Source organism: Tamandua tetradactyla, chromosome 17 (assembly GCF_023851605.1).
Source record: "Tamandua tetradactyla isolate mTamTet1 chromosome 17, mTamTet1.pri, whole genome shotgun sequence".
Classification (NCBI taxonomy): Eukaryota; Metazoa; Chordata; class Mammalia; order Pilosa; family Myrmecophagidae; genus Tamandua; species Tamandua tetradactyla.
The window spans coordinates 70,011,227-70,031,152 of NC_135343.1; the positions used below are offsets into that span (position 1 = coordinate 70,011,227).

General features: G+C 42.4%; 1 protein-coding gene and 1 pseudogene across 1 annotated transcript in view; one reads left to right on the plus strand and one right to left on the minus strand.

Annotated features, from left to right (window-relative positions):
* The window catches only part of TGFBRAP1 (transforming growth factor beta receptor associated protein 1), a 65,284-nt gene extending 52,278 nt beyond the window's left edge, over positions 1-13,006 (minus strand). Inside the window, exon 1 of the mRNA XM_077134919.1 lies at positions 12,945-13,006. The gene's annotated coding sequence lies outside the window, so the exon portion shown is untranslated. The remainder of the gene's footprint in view (positions 1-12,944) is intronic.
* Positions 13,007-15,188: 2,182 nt separating this feature from the next.
* On the plus strand, positions 15,189-18,425 carry LOC143661229 (nucleolar protein 58-like; annotated as a pseudogene).
* The last annotated feature ends 1,501 nt before the right edge of the window (positions 18,426-19,926 follow it).

Genomic DNA, 19,926 nt, shown 5'->3' on the forward strand with positions numbered 1-19,926 from the left:
CTCCTGGCTTCTGTTTTCATGAAGCTCCCCAGGAGGCTTTTTCCTTCTTCATCTCCAAAGGCCACTGGCTGCTGGGCTCTGCTTCGTGGTGCTGCGGCATTCTCTGCTCGCTCTGAATCTCTCTCATTCTCCAAAATGTTTCCTATTTTATAGGACTCCAGAAACTTATCAAGACCCACCCAAATGGGTGGAGACACACCTCTACTTAATCCAGTTTAACAACCACTTCTTGATTTAAATCACATCTCCAGGGAGATGATCTAATTACAGTTTCAAACATACAATGGTGAATAGGGATGAGAAGAAACCACTGCCTCTACAAAATGGGATTAGGATTAAAACATGGCTTTTCTAGGGTACATACATCCTTTCAAACCAGCACAGGGTTTCAACCATACATTGTAAAACCACAGAGACAAGCAAGGTCACGAAAAATACAAATTCAGGGAGGTGGACTGGAGACAAGCACACACAATACATTTCAAAGGTATTGGAAATATTCTATCTCTTAAGCTGGATGTTGCTTTAATTATTATTTTCTACAACATATTGATGATAAAGGACCTTTATTAAATATTAACTTTTAAAAATATGTTCTGAACTCCTCAAAATTAAACACTTTTGTGCATCAAAGAACTTCATCAAGAAAGTAAAAAGACAGCCTACACAATGGGAGACAATATTTGGAAACGACATAGTAGATAAAGGTCTAGTATCCAGAATTTATAAAGAGATTGTTCAACTCAACAACAAAAAGACAGCCAATCCAATTACAAAATGGGAAAAAGACTTGAACAGACACTTTTCAGAAGAGGAAATACAAATGGCCAAAAGGCACATAAAGAGATGCTCAACTTCGCTGGCCATTAGAGAAATGCAAATCAAAACCACAATGAGATATCATCTCACACCCACCAGAATGGCCATTATCAACAAAACAAAAAATGACAAGTGCTGGAGAGGATGTGGAGAAAGAGGCACACTTATCCACTGTTGGTGGGAATGTCAAATGGTACAACCGCTGTGGAAGGCAGGTTGGCGGTTTCTCAAAAAGCTGAATATAAAATCGCCATATGACCCAGCAATACCATTGCTAGGTATCTACTCAAAGGACATAAGGACAAAGACACAAACAGACATTTGCACACCAATGTTTCTAGCAGCATTACTTACAATTGCAAAGAGATGGAAACAGCCAAAAATGTCCGTCAACAGACAAGTGGCTAAACAAACTGTGGTATATACATACGATGGAATATTATGCAGCTCTAAGACAGAATAAAGTTATGAAGTATGTAACAACATGGATGGACCTTGAGGACATTATGCTGAGTGAGATTAGCCAAAAACAAAAGGACAAATACTGTATGGTCTCATGGATATGAACTGACATTAGTGAATAAACTTGGAACATTTTGTTGGTATCAGAGACCACAAGGAGATAGAAATAGGGTAAGATATTGGGTAATTGGAGCTGAAGGGATACAGATGGTGCAACGGGACTGAATACAAAAACTCAGAAATGGACAGCACAATACTACCTAACCGTAACACAATTATGCTAAAACACTGAATGAAGCTGCATGTGAGAATGATAGAGGGAGGAGGGCTGGGGGCATAAATGAAATCAGAAAGAAAGATAGATATTAAAGATTGAAATGGTATAATCTAGGAATGCCTAGAGTGTATAATAATAGTGACTAAATGTACAAATTTTAAAAATGTTTTTGCATGAGGAAGAACAAAGGAATGTCATTACTACAGGGTGCTGAAAATAGATGGTAATTAATATTTTAAAACCTCACCTTATGTGTGAGACTAAAGCAAAAAAATGTCTATTTGGTACAAAATTTATATTTTGACTAGTGCATTTCCTAATATAATTTATGTAGATAGTTTGATTAAACACCTTAAGTACTTGGAATCTCAGGTAGGACATGAGATTTTGTTGGTTTGTCCAGAGTGATGCCCCGATGAATCCCAGAGTGATTAGATCAGCAAGTAGAAAAGTATTTGCAAAGTCTCCTTTGGGGAATGGTGAGAAAGGGGAGAAATTCAACTTCCCCAAGTTGAATTCTTGATATTCTCACAAGCAGTGTGGACAACCAAAGCTATAGGCTGAGCTCCCAGTCTTGGGGTTCGTTCATATGAAACTTAACCCCACAAAGGATAGCTCAAGCCTACTTAAAATTAGGCCTGAGAGTCACCCCCAAGAGAGCCTCTTTTGTTGCTCAGATGTGGCCTCTCTCTCCAGCCAACACAACAAGCAATCTCACCACCCTCCCCCGTCTATGTGGGACATGACTCCCAGGGGTGTGGACCTTCCTGGCAACATGGGACAGATATCCTGGAATGAGCTGAGACTCAGCATCAAGGTATTGAGAAAACCTTCTCGACCAGAAGGTGGAAGAGTGAAATGAGACAAAGTGGCAATGGCTGAGAGATTCCAAACAGAGTCGAGAGGTTATCCTGCAGGTTATTCTTACGCATTAAGTAGATATCACCTTGTTATCCAAGATGTAATGGAGAGGCTGGAGGGAAGTGCCTGAAAATGCAGAGCTGTGTTCCAGTAGCCATGTTTCTTGAGAATGATTGTATAATGATATAGCTTTCACAATGTGACTGTGTGATTATGAAAACCTTGTGTCTGATGTTCCTTTTATCTACCTTGTCAACAGACGAGTAGAATATATGGAATAAAAATAAGTAACAGGGGGAACAAATGTTAAAATAAATTTAGTACGAAATGCTAATGAAAGCAAGGGGGTAAAGGGTATGGTATGTACAATCTTTTTTTGTTTTTTTTCTGTTTTCGTTTTATATCTTTTTCTGTTGTCTTTTTATTTCTTTTTCTGAATTGATGCAAATGTTCTAAGAAATGATGAATATGCAACTAAGTGATGATATTGTGAATTAGTGATTATATATTGATATTTTAGTTCATTTGTTAAATTTTTTTTAATTAATAAATTTTTAAAAATACATATGTTCTGTATGTGCTTATATTTTAAACTCTTTTAATTCCCTCACACCAGCTTACCCTGAAAATAGAGACAGAATCTCAGTTTAATAAACTTGGAATTCATAGACTGCATGTCCCTTATTTAAAATGTTCATTTAATGGAAGCATAATTATCATATTCATGAGAAGCGATTTGCCTGTAATCCCTTAGTTTATCTAAATTCAATGCTCAGTTTACAGCATAGGCATACTTAGTGACCACTGCTCAGAATATCAAAGTCCAATACGGGGCACTCTCTAAGTCATTTCCTATAAATGCCCCGGCATTTATTTGGTGAGGAAAGAGAAGACAAGCTTGTGGCAGGTGGCCCAAGAGGATACACGTCCCACACGGAACCAGCATCTGCCCCTTTAGGGGTCACAACCTTGGGATGCTGGCCTCTCACCTCCTGGCACTTCTACCCCACCTCCCTGCAACCCCAGGTCACACATGCACAACTACTCCTATTTTTCAACAGTTCAAGACTGGTTGTACTAATTGTCTTGCTCCTCTTCACATTTTCTCTGTACCAAATCCCACCATAGTCAAGCCTCATAAAGTCACAGGAGAATGACTAAATATGGAATACAAACAATTTATAGGCTGATAGATCATTACATAGGCAGAGACATACAGATTCAACATTAAAGGATTTTAAAAATAAACACATATAAATATGTAAAATAAAGCAACCAACTGTTGCTCTGAGACAGAAATATCTTCTGCTAAAATAAGGCTATGATAAAGGGGTATCTTTTAAAGTGTGCTCTTTGTCAGTAATTATTCTTGAGCCAAAGAATGACGTTATCTGCTGTGTCATGGAATGTGTATATAACATGACAGCAATTTAAAAATGGGTCCCATGTATACAGAATTAAATTGTGGTGTGTAAAAGAAAAAAAAATGGAACCCATGTATCGGCAAAAAGAAAAAAACAATTCCACATTTTAGAATTACATCAACATGTTTACATGAAGCAAATTCCTTGAAACCCGTGCAACTTAATGTGCATCAAAGCTTCAACACTTCAGGCAGAGGGAAGAACCCAAAAACTCATCAATGGATTATAATAGGAGTCTTCTAATAGAAGATACTTTTCTTTGAACAATTCTTCATGTCAAATGTTAAAATCTTCAATGAAGAGCAATCCTCCACCTACATTTTAAGAAGGACATACCTAAAAATAGATTTGCTACTGTTTCATTTTACATGAAGATTTTGTGTGTGTTTGTGACAGTTCACGATAAGTGAACAGAAATCAAATGGTCTATCCAACATTTGCATTCAAGCCAAGCCAGATGTCAAGTCAACACACAGAAAATGGGCAAGGAGTGTGGGCACCAACTCCTCAGGTCAGGCTGCACCGCTATCGCCAAGGCTTTTATAGCACGAACTCTGACCTCTACTGGTCTCCTATTCACCAATCCATTCTCTCACTGCTCTATTTTCAAACATCAGGTCATTAACCTCCCTAAAACACTTCTGAACTGTTTTCTTAATGCCATCTTCAGACTGTTCATTGAAACCATATAGGCATACGACTGATTTTTGTATATTGATCTTGCTGAACTCCACTGATTACTTCTAACGGCTCTTTAGTGGATTCCTCAGGGTTTTCTATATACAAGATCATGTCATCTGCAAATAAAGATCGTTTTACTTTATCCTTTCCAATTTGGGTGCCTTTCATTTCTTTTTCTTGCCTAAATGTCACAGTACATGTATGAACCTTAATACCATAATTCTAAGTGAAAGAAAACAGTCACAAAAGACCACATATTATACAATTCCACTTACATGAAATATCCAGAACGGGTAGATCATAGGGCAGAAAATATTAGTGGTTGCTTAGGGCAGGGAGAAATGGGGAGGAACAGATGGGTAATGGCTAAAGGGTATGGGGTTTCTTTCTGAGGTGACGAAAAGGCTCTAAAATAGGCTGCTGATGGTTGCAAATGTCTGTAAATATACTAAAAATCACTGAATTGTAACCTTAAATGGGTGAATTGTACGGTATATGAATTACATCTCAATAAAGACATTAAAAATAAAAACATTTTAGAAACCATGCCAACTGTCTAAAAGATAAACTCTCAACATAAGATGCAAAGCGCTTAAAAAATCGAATCTCAGTCAACCTTACCTCCTTTATTCATAAAGAAAAGTTATAGCTATTAACCTCTTAATACTATACGATCAGTCACTTGTTTTATAAGCCACCCCTGCACACATTCAGTTCTGAATTACACTGAATTTGCTAGCCACATGAGTTTGGGAATCAGTTACTAATATTTGCAAGAGTTCAAGGTGCTCAATGACACGACCAGTTGTCAAAAGGAATCTTGAGCTAATACTATTCCTTGGGCACCTTCTCAAGGGATTAAAACTATCAGTCAGAAAACAGTAATTACTATCTACAATGGCTTAGTGGAATTTTAACAACATAACAATATTTAAAGCAAACAGTCGCTGCCTCATTCTCATCTGGCTACACCTTCCACTGACCAGCTGAGAAGAGGAATTCATCATCAGGCTGGCACGTTTCTTCTTCCTTCAAATCTTGCTGTGATTTGCAAGAGCTACAAATATAATAACTCCTTAAAACTTTGTTCTTCATTTTAGTAAAAGACTTCCCTTTCATGGGGGAAAAAAAATGTCGCTTAAGAGCAAGTTTCTCAGTGAACCTGGGTAAACATTTATAAGACCATGAAGTCACAGACAATATCTGTCACAGGGGGCATCTTTGAGGAAATTGAATAACATACTATATATGAGCTCTAAAAACCAAGCCTAGAAGAGAATGAACACAAGTTGTCAGTTCCTAATAACTGAGAAAGGGTTAGGGGGTGAGACAGACTCTCACAACGCCATCATTTTCAGCCATTCCAGGGTCACCTGGCTACTATGCTGCATGCTATGACTAGGGAGAGAAAGTGTGAGCGCGCAGAGCACAGAGGACGTGGCCAAGGGGAAGGGGCCAGACCCCAGGGGCAGCAGCTCATCTGCTTCGCCAGGTGATGCTGGGCAGGTCCTGGGAGGAAAACCCACAGACAGGCACAGGGGCAGTTCCCTCGTGGCCCCACCAAGGGGTGATCTGTTTCTAATGCCACCCTCTTTGGATAAGGGTAAGACCTAAAAAGGCGAAGCGAGGGCTCAGCTGGGGGCAGGATGCCAGGCTGCTAAAGTCCCAGTGTTCGCTTACAATCATCTATTTCAGTAGAAATAACACATTGAAGAAAACCACTCTGAAATTATTTCAAAATAAAGTTTAAAAAAAATTTTTTAAAGCATACATCAATGTCTCAAAACTTTAAGTCACATATTATGCGTTTTGACAGTTTAAGGGGCCAATTAGTTCTCTTCACAAGAAAAACTAAGAATTATAACTACAATCTGTATTATCTCAAGATCAAGAAAAATATGAATTATCTTAGTGCCTCCACTCTCATTGTCAAATGAAGTTTAATATAAAAACTTCAGCAGCTAGCTTTTTCCATAGAGGGCTTGAGACGATCTCTGAAAACAGGCCGCTATTCACTTGACGAAGAAAACCCTACAAAATCTTCATGTTCGCTTTAAGAACACCCGAGAAACTGCTCAGGACCTCAAGGGCATACAAAAATCGAAAAAACACCAGGTACCTGAAAGATATTACTTTAAGAAGCAACCTGTGCAGTTCCAGCATTGCAACGGTGTGTTGGTAGGTGAGCCCAAGGCCAAACAGTGGGGCTGGACACAAGAGCAGGGGCCCCAAAAGAATGTTGAATTCTTGTTGTTCATGCTTAAAAATACAGAGAGTAATGCTGAACTCAAGGGTTTAGATGCTGGTTCCCCGGTCACCGAGCACATCCAGGTGGGCAAAGCCGCCTAAAATGCACAGCAGAACTTACAGAGCTCAGGGTCGGATAAACCCATACATGAACTCCCCTTGCCACACTGAGATGATCCTTACTGATAAACAACAAATTGTCCCTAAACCAGAAGAGGAAGCTGCACAGAAGAAAGAGATATCCCAGAAGAAACTGAAGAAACTAAAACGTACAGCTTGGGAATGAATGCATCATAAAACAAATGCAAGTTAAAGCAGAAAAAAAAAAAAAAGATCAGTGATCACAGGCAGAATCATTTTGGTTTTTAGTGATAAGGAGGCTTGAAATTTTTGTTTTGCTAACTGGAGTTGGTTTCCTGGAAAAAGGTCTCCCCTAAGTCCTGGAGGTAGTCTAAGAGGGCAATTAGGGGGCTGAAGTGGTGGAAACAAAACAGCAACACTACGGGAAATGAGGCGATTTACTTCCTGGAGCAGAGAGGAGGAGGCTGACAAGGGGGGTGGGGGTGGAGGTGGGGGCGAGGCCCTGGGAATGTCCAGCGGGCAGCAGAGCCCACAGGGAACCCAGTCTCTCGCCAGAGCCGTTCTTGCATGTACGGCCTCCCAACATTATATTAATATGTAACCAAAGTGGGAAATGCAGTGTTGTACATGTCGCCACATATTTTTTTTAAAAAAGAAGATAACAGGAAAAAAGAAATGTAACCATGGCATGCGAAATATCACCTCTATGGCATTCTTGCCAAAAATGCACAACCTCCACCTCATCGTGAGAAAACATCACACAACAGAAACTGAGGGACATGCCACAAAATACGTGACACTCCTCGAGAGTGTTACGGTCACAAACAACAAGGAAAGACTGCTGCCACTGTTACAGGTTAGAGATAAAAGAGAGGTAACAGCTAAATGCAATGTGAGCAAACTACATCCGAACAAGGGTGCTCCTGGAAAAACTGCTGAAATACGAGTAAATCTGTGGCTCAGCATTATCGTACGAATGTTAATTTCTTCATGTGGATAATTAAAATACAGTCATGTAAGAGCTTAAAGGGGAAGCTCGATAAATGGGATATGGCGACACTACTATTTTTCAGGAGTCTAAAGTTATTTCAAATAAAGAAGTCAAAGTTAAAACAAATGTAGCCATGGCTTATCAGTTTATTATCTCACCTTACAGTAATGTAAAAAGAGGAAAGCAAGCTGCGGATCTCCTGTTCCAGCAGAAGAGAAGGCCTTCAGTGTGATCCAGGGGCGGACACAGAAAGGACAAAAGAAGCACATGTTGCTCCACCCAGCCAGCTCCCACCGCACCCCAGGGCTACTGAAGAGGTCCTCAGATCACTTTTCCTTACTCATTCTGGGAGGTGATTTTCCCAGTTTAGTGTCCCAACCTAAAATTACAAGTAGGACTAATGCCTATACATTGAGCTTTCCTGCTGAAAATGAATTTCAAATAGGAGAGTCTGGGTCTTTGTTGGTTTGACATATTTCCTACACAGGGACTCAGAATGAACTGGGGTAAATGTAAGCTGTCTTCACATTTCTTGGAGGAGAAGTAGTGTGTTGCCTATCAATGAGCGCATGGCCTGGGCACGGTTGAGCTGGGAAAGAATGGAGAGGTAAGCTCTCCTAAATGTCCTCTTTAAAGACGGCAGGCCCCAAAGTAACTTGGGCAACACCAGTAGACACAGTGTGGGCAGACATCCTAAACATTAATTTGGGAATCCTCAGTTCTAGTCATGACTTGGCCACTTGCTCATGATCTTGGCCAAGTCACAGTGAACCTGTGGGCCCTTCCCCTCCTCTATAGAAGGGAATTTGGACCAGGCGATTTCCCTTTCCTATACCATTCTCTGGTTCCTTCTGGCCTATGAGGTAATAATAACAGTAAGGTATGAGGAGCTAACATTTCTGGAATGCTCATTAGGTGCCAGACTCAGGACTAAGTGCACTCTTAATGCTCAAAATGAACCCATGACATAACATTATTCCATTGTTCTATGATTGGGAGGAATTAGGGTTTTAAAAATATTGATTAACCATGGCTGGCCAGTGGAGGACCTGGGATTCCAACCCAGGTAGCGTGACTTAACAGTTACCCTGAGAGATTGATATTATTTGGAGATAGACATTTTAGGTGGCTTGCTCAAGGTTACAGAGCTACTGGCTGATGAAACAGAGACTTCAACCCCAGTTTCTGTTTCTCACTCCAGGACCACATTCTGCTCAGCCTACTGACTGAGGGTTCAGGTGTGATTTCGTATCTTCTCCTAGAGCATCAGTACTTCTGAAGAAAACAACATCTGCAAAAAACAGTCCACCATGGTAGCACTGTCCTGCCACAGCTCCTGCCACAGGGATGCCTCCATCCCCAAAATGAGTCTGTATCCTACCTCTGGGGGTTTCTCTGCAGCCAAAACGACTTTCCCTAGCCCTGTGCCCGCTAAACAACTTCTGTCACCATACAACGAGAAGTGCCTCTCACAAAGTGGGGTTGGGCAACAACCCCGCCTTACCCTAATTCAGATACAGAATAACATGTTTGCACATTTCTCCGTCAACCTGCTAATCCTATCAAAAGCAGATATACAATTCATGTGACATAAATTGTTCCCACTGAACTGTACCCCATGCTATCCCCATGTTCTTCTAAGATCTCACAGCCATCCGTCTTATGTACTCATCTTGAAACTTGTCAGGAAGCAACCACAAATGCATTGACTCATACCAAAGACAACTTTCCCTCTTTTGAATAATAGGACACCACTGGACAACCATGTTATCTTCTGTACTCAACTGACACAGATAGCATAAGACAATAAACTTGTTTTAATGTCCTGTAAGGGCACCTAAAACAGGAGGGAAAAAAGGCAGCTAAAGCCTAACATCTAACTTGATATTACAATGATGTATACCTATAGGTAACTACTCGTACTGGGTATGCTGGTTTGAAAGGATTATGTGCTCTAGAAAAGCCATGTTTTAATCCTGATCCAAATTTGTGGGAGCAACCCTTTCTTTTAATCTCTATTCAATAATATATGTTGAAAACCTGATTCTATTATCTCCACAGAGATGTGACTCACCCAATTGTGGGTACTAACTTTTCAATAGAGGGAGATGTGACCCCACCCATTCCAGGTGGGTCTTGACTGGTTTACTGGAATCCTTTAAAAGTGGAAACACTTTGGAGAGATCCCATTTTAGAGCCACAAGAGAGCCAGAATTACAAGAGCCCACACAGCCAGAGACCTTTGAGATGAAGAAAAGGCTTATTTTGTCCAGAACTTATATGTTCAGTAGCACATAATCTAAGCCAAACTGTTTGGATAGATCACTTAAACCACACAAACAAGGGAGTCCAGAATAAGAATGAGGGTCTTTAATCCCGTAGAGTTTAATGTAACGCCTGGGTGCATCCCAGAGTATATTAAGCTGATAATGAAAAAGTATTGGCAAAAACAAACAAAAAATAATAAGAAAGATAAAAGAAAAAATAAAAACAAAAACAAAAACAAAAGTATTGGCAAAGTCCCCTGTGGGATGGAAGGTAAAACATGGAACTATTAAACTTTACCACCAGGGAAATGGCGGACACTGTGTCAAACATTAGGGACACCCAAATCAATAGGCCAGGCCCTTGATCTTGAGGTTTGCTGTTTGTGAAGCTTATGTAGGTAGCAGAAATGCTTAGCCTACCTATAGATATGTCTTAGAGTCACTTCGGGAGGACCTCTTTTGTTGCTCAGATGTGGCCTCTCTCTCTTTCTAAGCTCGCCTCTGCAAATGAAACCATTGCTCTCTCCACTATGGAGGATATGATACCCAGGGGTGAACACAGCATGGGAGATGACTCCCAGGGATGAGTCTGGCCCTGGGATTAACAATACCTTCCTGACCAAAAGGGGAAAAGAAGAGTAACAAATAAGGTATCAGTGGCTGAGAGAGGTCGAATAGAGTTAAGAGGCTACTCTGGAGGTCACTCTTATGCAAGCTTCAGTTAGACATTGCTACTATTATAATCTGCCAAACCCCAACCAAAACCATTCCAGCCAATCCTAAATACCTAGAGCATTATATAAGACTCTACAAAAGTTCCATGCACTAGGGTAACTTTCCAAAACCTACAACCTCCAGATGCATCCCTGGACGAGATATGTCCTGAAAAGCAGAGGGACCAGCCTTTCCAGAACATCAACTAGTTCCATCCTCCTTTCCATATTATCAACAGCCCCTTGCAACATGAGAAAGGTAGAATGGGCATAGCCCAAATATCCCTAAAAAGTGAGAGAAAGATCAAAGGTGATGGTGGAGTTATACAGAGAAGGTCGGGTTTAATAAACGAGTATGAGTGCAAATTAGTATACTACTATTTCTTTTAGTCTCCAGTACCTTAGAGCAGCTAGAGATAAAAATCTAAAATTGTGAAACTGTAACCCACACCAACCTCTAAAATCTGTTTTACAACTAATTGTTGAAAGGTACTTTGAAATGTATTGCTTTTTTGTACATATATTATTTTTCACAAAAAAAGAGAGAAGGAAGAGTATAATAGAGAAGATAGGATTTAACAAATGAATATGATTGCTGAATCAATATATTGATATTTATTTTGGTCTCCAGTGTTTTGGAACAACTAGAAGAAAAATGGAAAATCATGAAAGTGTAACACATACCAAACTGTAAAATCTCTTGTACAACTACTTGTTAAAATATACCTGGAAATGTACTGCTTTTTTGAATACACGTTATTTTTCTTAATTAAAAATTATAAAAATATGCATGTAGCTTTTTGAAGATTATCCCTACTTTGATTAAGAACACTGAGACTCAGAATGTCAAGTAAATTGCCCGAGGTTTCAGTTAGTAAGTGGCAGGGGTAGAATTGGAATCCAAAGCCCTAGGCTCATATATCACCCTGGGGCCCTGACTCCCAGTGATAGATAGATAGGGCCTATGAAGGTTGAGTTGTAGCCAGATTCCCAGGCATTCTGGTCTCTTGCTGGTTCCAGGACCTCAGGCCTTTCACTGCAAACCCAGGGTGGCACAGAGGGGTGGCCCCTTCTGTGAGATGAGGCTGGCCAGATACCACCCGGCCCACCCACAGTCCTTAGTTCTGACTTCAGATAAGCCAGCTCCAGTTGCAGAGAGGTCATCCTGGCAGTGTGGCTCTCAAGGCTTGAGGGTGCCCCCACTAGTACACCAGCTCCTGTCTCTCTTTCCAAGGAGAAGGCTGGGGGAGGTGGCCCCACAAACCTTTATCAGCAACTTATCCCTGCCAGGACCAGTTTGACCCCAGCACCCAAGCAGTCTATCTGCATTAAGAGACCCTGAAGGAACTCCCATGTCCAGCAAACTCCACAGGTCCCCCAGAGCTGCCCAGGGCGCAGAACTTCGTGAAGGTGACCCAACAGCACGTTGGAAGAAAGCAATAGCAGGAACAGTTCACAGCCTGTTGTTCAAGTCATCTCCACATTAACACAGGGAGGTAAGTAAAGGGAGAATCCCATGGGGGGGAAAGGGGCTAGCACCCTTGCCCTGGTGCTAAAGAAAGCTGCCTGGAACCCCACATGGGTCCCCTTCCTCTCTCCAACATGGTCCTGCCCAGGCCCCCCAATTCTTCAGGGCAGTGATTCTGGCCGAGTAAGACTCCCCAGTTTGAGGAAGCACCAGGAAACATCAATGACAGCGCTCAAGCCACCCCGGGAAGGCGCGCGGGGGTTCTTCTTGGCCCCTCCCTTCCAGAAAACCAAAAAGTCTACACACCAAATCAAGCAAGCACTAAGTCTCTCAGGTCTTCCGCTGTCCTAGACACACACACCCAGTCCCTCCTCACACACAACGTACACACTTGCTCACCCCCAGTACCGGACCCCCGAGACTGTACCCCTGCCTGCAGAGCCGCCCCCACATGCACGTGCATTCCTGCCCCCCCCCTCCCGTGACACCCGCCGCACGCACAGCTCCCCCTCCGCGGGATGCACACCTGCCCCGGCACACACACCTGCCCCGGCACACACACCTGCGCCCACGCGGACACACCCGCTAGCTCCCTCGCCTCCTAGCCCCCCTCCTCCCCGACCCCGCACGCTCCCCGACGCGCCGCCACTCACCCGCCCCGCCGCCGCCCTGCGGCCTGGGGCTCTGGCTCGCCCGGCCGCGGCTCCCCGGGCTCCTCCGGCCCCGCCGCCGCCGCTTCCCGTCACGTGGGGCCGCCGCCCGGCGCGGGCGGGAGGACGGGAGGCGGGAGGGCCCCGCGCCTGCCTGGGCCTCGCCTCCGCCACGGCCGCCCAGGCCTCGCCCCGCCGCGCAGCCGCCGCGCGCAGCCGTCCCCCGGCCGGGCGCGGGCGGGTCCCTGCTGCCCTGGTCGCGCGGCGCCCGGGGAGAGGCCACCCCTTCCGGCCCGGGCTTTGGTTCCCGCCGCGTGGGGGTTCCGGGGGTGAGAGGAGTTCATTCACGCGAGTGCTCCCCGTGGACGTGGGGGCTGTCGTGGAAGTGTTTTCCGCGCCCCCTCCCCCCGCGCTGGAATGGAGAGCTTCGGAAAACACTGGCCTTGCAGATTCCTTGGCCTCTATTCCTCACGCCGGCATGGTGCGGAGCAGGCCTGAGCGCCCGGGACATAGCGGATGCATGGATGGATGATGGACGGACGGAGGACCTGCGGCTGGCTCTGCCGCTGCCCCTGACGGCGTCGTGGGCCTGGGAAGCTGCCTACCGGTGGTGCTTCCTACAGGAGTGAAATGCACTGTTGGGCAGGAGCACCCCATCCCTGCACCCCCGCCGGCCTCAGCCGTCCGGGGCCGGGGATTGAATGGAATGGCCTAGCGGGAGCTGGTATATTTGCGTGATCTACTTATTCAAGAAGGGAGTCGGAGGATATTTCCCCCCTCCTCTTGGGAAAGTCCTTCAGTAGTTTATCAGTAACTATTCATTTGGGTCAAGACACAGGAAGAATCCTAGGTTCCTAAGATCCGTGAGCCTTTCTTTGATATATAGTTAAAATTCAATTTCATAATGAAAGAAATATAGAACCTTCACCCCCAGAGTTGTCAGTGCTCAATCATTACTGCTTAAAAAAAGTCGTAATTTCTCAATGATCTTCCCTGGCTTTTAGCGTGCACCAGTCACCTGTGGCCTCAGCTTCATCAGGAAAAATAGCTAGAGGACTTTAAAACAAAGATGTCATCTCAAGCCACGAAGCAGATTCTATTCTGGGGCGTTTCAAAGGGGAAAAAATGAATGCGTTCCAAAAAAAGTTAATGAAAATGAAAAACCGCTAGTACTTATCTCCGTGTGCTCTGTCCTGTCCTCCCTTCCCTCCTGCGCCTTCGGGCCCTGACCCGTACTGGACCCACACATAATGCTTCAGAAGGGCCCAGTGAAACCAGGGCCAGGTGCGGGGCAGGTTTCCCACGGAGTGGAGAGTTGAGTTTCAAGGGCAAGCTGACAGCCAGGGGAGCCAGAGAGCAGGGAAGCATCAGAGGAATTTTGTCCAGCTTCCTCATTTTACAGAGACCTACAGAAAATGCATGTCTTGTCAAATCTCATTAGCTAATCACTGCTCCACCTGGGTCTGCAATCCACATTTGCACATTTTCCATTTTATTTGCCTATTGCACTGAGGGCTGCAAAAGACTGATGGAGAAATTAGGATTTAAGGGATGATTTTGATTGCTGAATCGTTATGCAGTCCTTTTACTTTCTGTTATGTAGAAGTAGACAGAGGTAAATACCTGAAATCTTTGAAGTGTGATCCAGCTGCCTTGATCTCTGATAATGATTGTATAGCCTTTATTTTGTGCCATTGCAATTGTAAAAATCTTGTGACTATCCTTCACTTGTACCCATTTTTCAGTTTTTCAACTCTAGGGTCTTGTAATCACTAAAGACAGCCCCTAAATTTGTTAAAGAAGGGTCCTGTGTCAGTCCAGAACTAACCCACCCCAAGTTCAAAGTTATCTTGAAAACCGAGATGGGTCTAACCAAAATGAGCCCACTTGACAAGTGCAGTACCTTAGACTTTAACCTACAAATCACCTAGACCTCATTATCATGCTAAAACTCATGCCCATCATCATAGCAAGGGCACTGTTTTCTTATGTTCTGTAACTAAACTTGTAATCAATCTGCACATGTTCAGAAATTGGATCACCTCTAATTACATCATCCGGGGCCACTGTGCTCATTATCCTAAAACCTGCCCACCTTTTAATGCTATAAAACTGTCAGAATTACTGCAGTTCGGCGAGACAGATTTTTGGGCCGACAGGCCATCTGATCTTCTGCTTCACGCCTAGAAAAATGAACTCTTTCTCTCTTTGAAACCTCTGTGTCTCAGGAATTGGTCATTTGAGCACATGGGCGAGAATGTACCACCTTTGTCTGGTAACAAGACTAATTGCAAAGGTGATATTTACTGATTCCAGACATTGGCCTAAGGGCTTTACATTGATGATCTCATTTAAGCCTCACCGTACTCTTAAGAAGTAGGAACTATTAATCGCCCCATTTTCCAGATGAGTTGACTGAGGCTGAGAGGTGAATGACTTGCCCCAAATCCCAAACCAGTAAGAAACAGAGCAAGAGTAAGAACCCAGAATTCAACAACACAGCGATTATTGAATAAAAGTAAGTTCTTGTGATGGAATGTTTATGGAACAACCATTATATTCCACTTTAAACAATCCAGGAATTAAAATATATATTTTCAAAAAAGAGAAAAAGGGAGAATTGAGAAATACATTCGTATGCAGCACATGTTTAATGTTCTCATACTATGTGCCAGGCCCTGTTGTTTTCAAGGAGCTCATGAAAGAGGTGCCCTTTGAGATGGATTTTACAAAAAAATCAGCAATTTAAACACATAAATATATTATGATCTGCTTGTAAAAGAAATGAAAAAATTACAATAATAAAAAATAGAACAATTAATTATTAGGATGGCATTGAAAAGAGTTATTTGAAACTCAAAGCAGAATTGTGGCCCTAAATTGACAGATAAACGGGTCCAAAATATGAAGTATTTTTAAACTGTTAAAGTGACTTTGAAGCTTGTTAATTTTATTTATGCTCATATATACTGATTTTTAGTAAGGCAACACCTACACAGCATAACATTCCCCATTTTAACCACTTTGAAATTTACAACTCAGTGGTGTTAATTACGTTCATAATGTTGTGCTGCCACCACCTCCATCCATCACTAAAAGCTCAGATATTCTGGCGACTGATGACAAAGCATTTGTAACATAAACATCTTAAATATTACACTACAGAACCTGAAGCCCTCAGTATACATTTTGTTCATGATTCATTTCTTCAACGGACATTTATTGGTTACCTAAGTGCAAGTACTGCACATGCTAGTGATCAGGTGGGTGATTAAAAAGTAATGTATGTAGGTGGTAGATTGAGCTCTTGCAGGAGTGGAGGAAATGCCGGTGTTGAACTGGCAAAGGAAGGGAAAGAGATGAGAAGACGAGACTGGTTTACTTTCTGAATGAGAAGAAACTTCAAGAGGTTGATAGTCTGTGGAAAGAATTAGAAACTCCAGAGAGAGCAAATAAAATAGTAAAGCTAGAACATTGTGAGAAATTTCAGGATACAGCAGAAGCATTAGCAGCAATCACAGCTCTGATGGAAGGCAAAATCAATGTGCAGAGGGCGGGCCACGGTGGTTCAGCAGGCAGAGTTCTCGCCTGCCATGCCAGAGACCTGGGTTCAATTCCCGGTGCCTGCCCATGCAGGGTAAAAAAAAAAAAAATCAATATATAGTTAAAGAAAGTCCTGAAAAAACAGTAAAAGAAGCCCACGAACCTCTGGCGGTAGCTGATACTATACTAGGAGGAGTCATAAATAAAGCTGAATCTCAGTTTCATCCATAGCCCCGTTGTTAATGATCTTATGAGAGGAATCTGTTCACTGAAGGATGAATTGATCCCTGGGGTAGAACCACATGAAATGACAACTATGTGTCTTGGATTGGCCCGTAGTTTTTCTTGATATCAAGAAATCAAATCAAGAAAGACTATGATAGTTTTTCTATCAGGCGATTTCCTTGTTAGATGACTTGGATAAAGAACTGAACAACCACAATTATGTGGTGTAGGGAATGACAGGGCTGGTATTTTCCTGAACTAGGAAAAATAATTTCTGGCAGTTTGACACATTGCAAGTGTTTGCAGAAAGTTGGTGATAGGAAGAACTGTGCCTCTGAACTTTCTGAGTTACTACCAGAAGATACGGAAGCAGAAGTGAAAGCAGCTTCAGAGAGATCTATGAGAACAGAAGTTTCAGAAGAACATATTTGCGATATTCTGCATCTCTGTACCCAGGTGATTGAAGTCTCAGAATATAGAACCCAGGTCTGCGAATATCTACCCAACTGAATGGTGGCCATTGCACCCAGTGTTACAGCCGTGGTTGGGGAATTAGTTGGAACACGGCTAATTGCTCGCGCAGGTTCCCTTTTGAATTTGGCGTAGCATGCAACTGCTACAGTTCAGACTCTTGGAACAGAAAAGGCACTCTTCAGAGCCCTCATGTCTAGACAGGATACTCATAAGTATGGTCTCATTTATCATGCTTCACTTATAGGACAGACAAGTCCCAAAGACAAAGGAAAGATTTCTTGAATGCTGGCAGCCAAAACTGTTTTGGCTATTGTGTTAGTTAGATTCAGTTGTCAACTTGGCCAGGTGAGCATACCTAGTCTTGTTGCTGCGGACATAAGCCAACGGTATGTGAACCTCATCTGTTGCCAATTACATCTGCAGTCAGCTAGGAGGCGTGTCTGCTGCAATGAGTGATGTTTGACTTAATTGGCTGGTGCTTAAATGAGAGATTGCAACGTAGCACTGCTAAGCAGCTCGCATTCCTCATCTCAGCACTTGCAGCTCAGCCCAGGCCTTTGGAGATACAGAAAGAAGTCACCCTGGGGAAAGTTGTTGGAACCCAGGGGCCTGGAGAGAAGACCAGCAGAGACCATCCTGTGCTTTCCACGTAAGAAAGAACCTCAGTGGAAAGTTAGCTGCCTTTCCTCTGAAGAACCAACAAAATAAATCCCCTTTTATTAAAAGCCAATCCATCTCTGGTGTGTTGCATTCCGGCAGCTAGCAAACTAGAACAGCTATCAATTATGATGCTTTGGGTGAGGACTCTAGTTCTGCAATGACAGCTGAGAACAGAGTCAAATGAGAGGCCAGGTTGAGGACCCTGGAAAATAGAGGGATAAGTAAAATAAGTGGAACAGGAAAGGCATTAGCAAAACAGAGACGTATGAACATAAAAGTGAAGTGAAAACTTAGGACCCTTCTGGTGACCCTACACTGCCAACCTGTTCGTAACAATGCAAGATAAAGCGGGTAGACATAGATGAGGAAACTACTGAAAGGAAAGCAAAGATCAAAGTTGAAGAAAAGGAAGAAGAAATGCTAGTGGTAGAAAACACCTCTGTGAAGAAGAAGGAAAAAAAGAATAGAAAGATGCACATTAAGGAAGAACCACTTTCTGAGGAGGAGGCATGCACCAGCTCAGCAATTACTAGTCCAGGAAAAAAAAAAAAAAGAAAAGAAATGAGAGATAATGAAGATTAATGAAAGAAAATCATAACTGAAACTCACCTGAACAGAAAGTACTTAAGATTCAATCAGAATCATCTGTAGCTTTAAAATCTAAATAAGACATTTTATTTGTCTTGACATCAACTCTGTTAACCTTACGTCATCTTTTCTTAGTCTTTGATATACAAATAAAAATATTTTCTTTGTAAAAAAAGGGTAATGTATGCAGTACAAATATAAAAATGTGCTATCATCAATTGTAACATATGTTCCATATGCATAGTTCATACCAATGCAAGGTGTTGGTGGCAGGGTGGTATATGGGAATTTTGTATTTTATGCATGATTGTTCTATAAACCACAACTTTTCTATTAGATAGATAGATAAACAGGGTAACATATGATCCCTTTCCTAAAGGAACTTACAACCTAATGAGGTTATCATGCAACAGAGGGCAGTATTTGCCGAGTTCTCTTCACATTGTTCTTACTAAGTAAAAGTACCAAAAAGAAAATGGTAATGAATAAAATCTCTTTGATTTTTTTTACATTACTCTTTATGTAAAAATTTTCATAACACTTAAAGTTTTAAGTGTCTTATGATTTCTAAATGTTACTCGTTAATAATGCTGTAGCAGGAATAAACTTTAGTCTACAGACTCAAATGTATAACAATTTTTTTCCCCTCTCACTCAACTTTATTTCCATTTGAAGCCCCTATTCAGCTGCAATAACTAATCTTATTACTATGAGATCCTCCCCATTTCCTCGGGCTGCGTCTAGGGCAGGGCAATTTCTGTAGTGCCAGAATGAGGAGTAAAGATGAGATATCAGGTTCTCAGGTCACCTGTTCAGACGGAAATTTTGAAAGCTTCTTTATCCAGTCTGGTGTTTGGTTTTTCAATCTTTTGGTTTCAGTACTGACGAGCCCCTCTAATCATCATGATTACCCTGTGGAGTGTTGGGGAATGTCTGTGGCTTCTGTACCAGGCAGGCATAGCAGAAATCTGTGAGGCATCCTTTCTGCCTAGACATACTTTGAAGCAATAAGCCTTGACTAAACTACAGTCAGCAGACTGGAAATTTCCCACGGACCCACTCCTCAAGGCTCTGCCCAGGAAGGACAGGGCCGTTAGTCTCTTCTCCACTCTCCTTCAGGAGACAAGAGTGTCCATCTTATTCTAGTTCCTTCTCCCTTCAACCTCTATTTTAAATTAATTAATTAATTTGTTGCTTAAGGGGACACTCCTGAGAAATTTGCCTCAGAAGCACTTAGAATAATCTTTATTTCTTTAAAGCTGGGAAGTACTTGGAGGGAAAAAAAAAAGCTTTGATCTTACCTGTGGCAAAACATTTTTGTGATGAAGAGCTTGAAGTTTCAGGTTAGGTGATTGGTCCAGAAAACCAGAGGGATAAAGGGCACAGAGAGAATCTTCTTTACCACATTTTCAGACTCTTACTTTTTTTCCTCTCCTACACCACCATCCTGCCAGTCACCTGTCTCCTTTGATGACAGTCAACAGGCAGCAGGGCA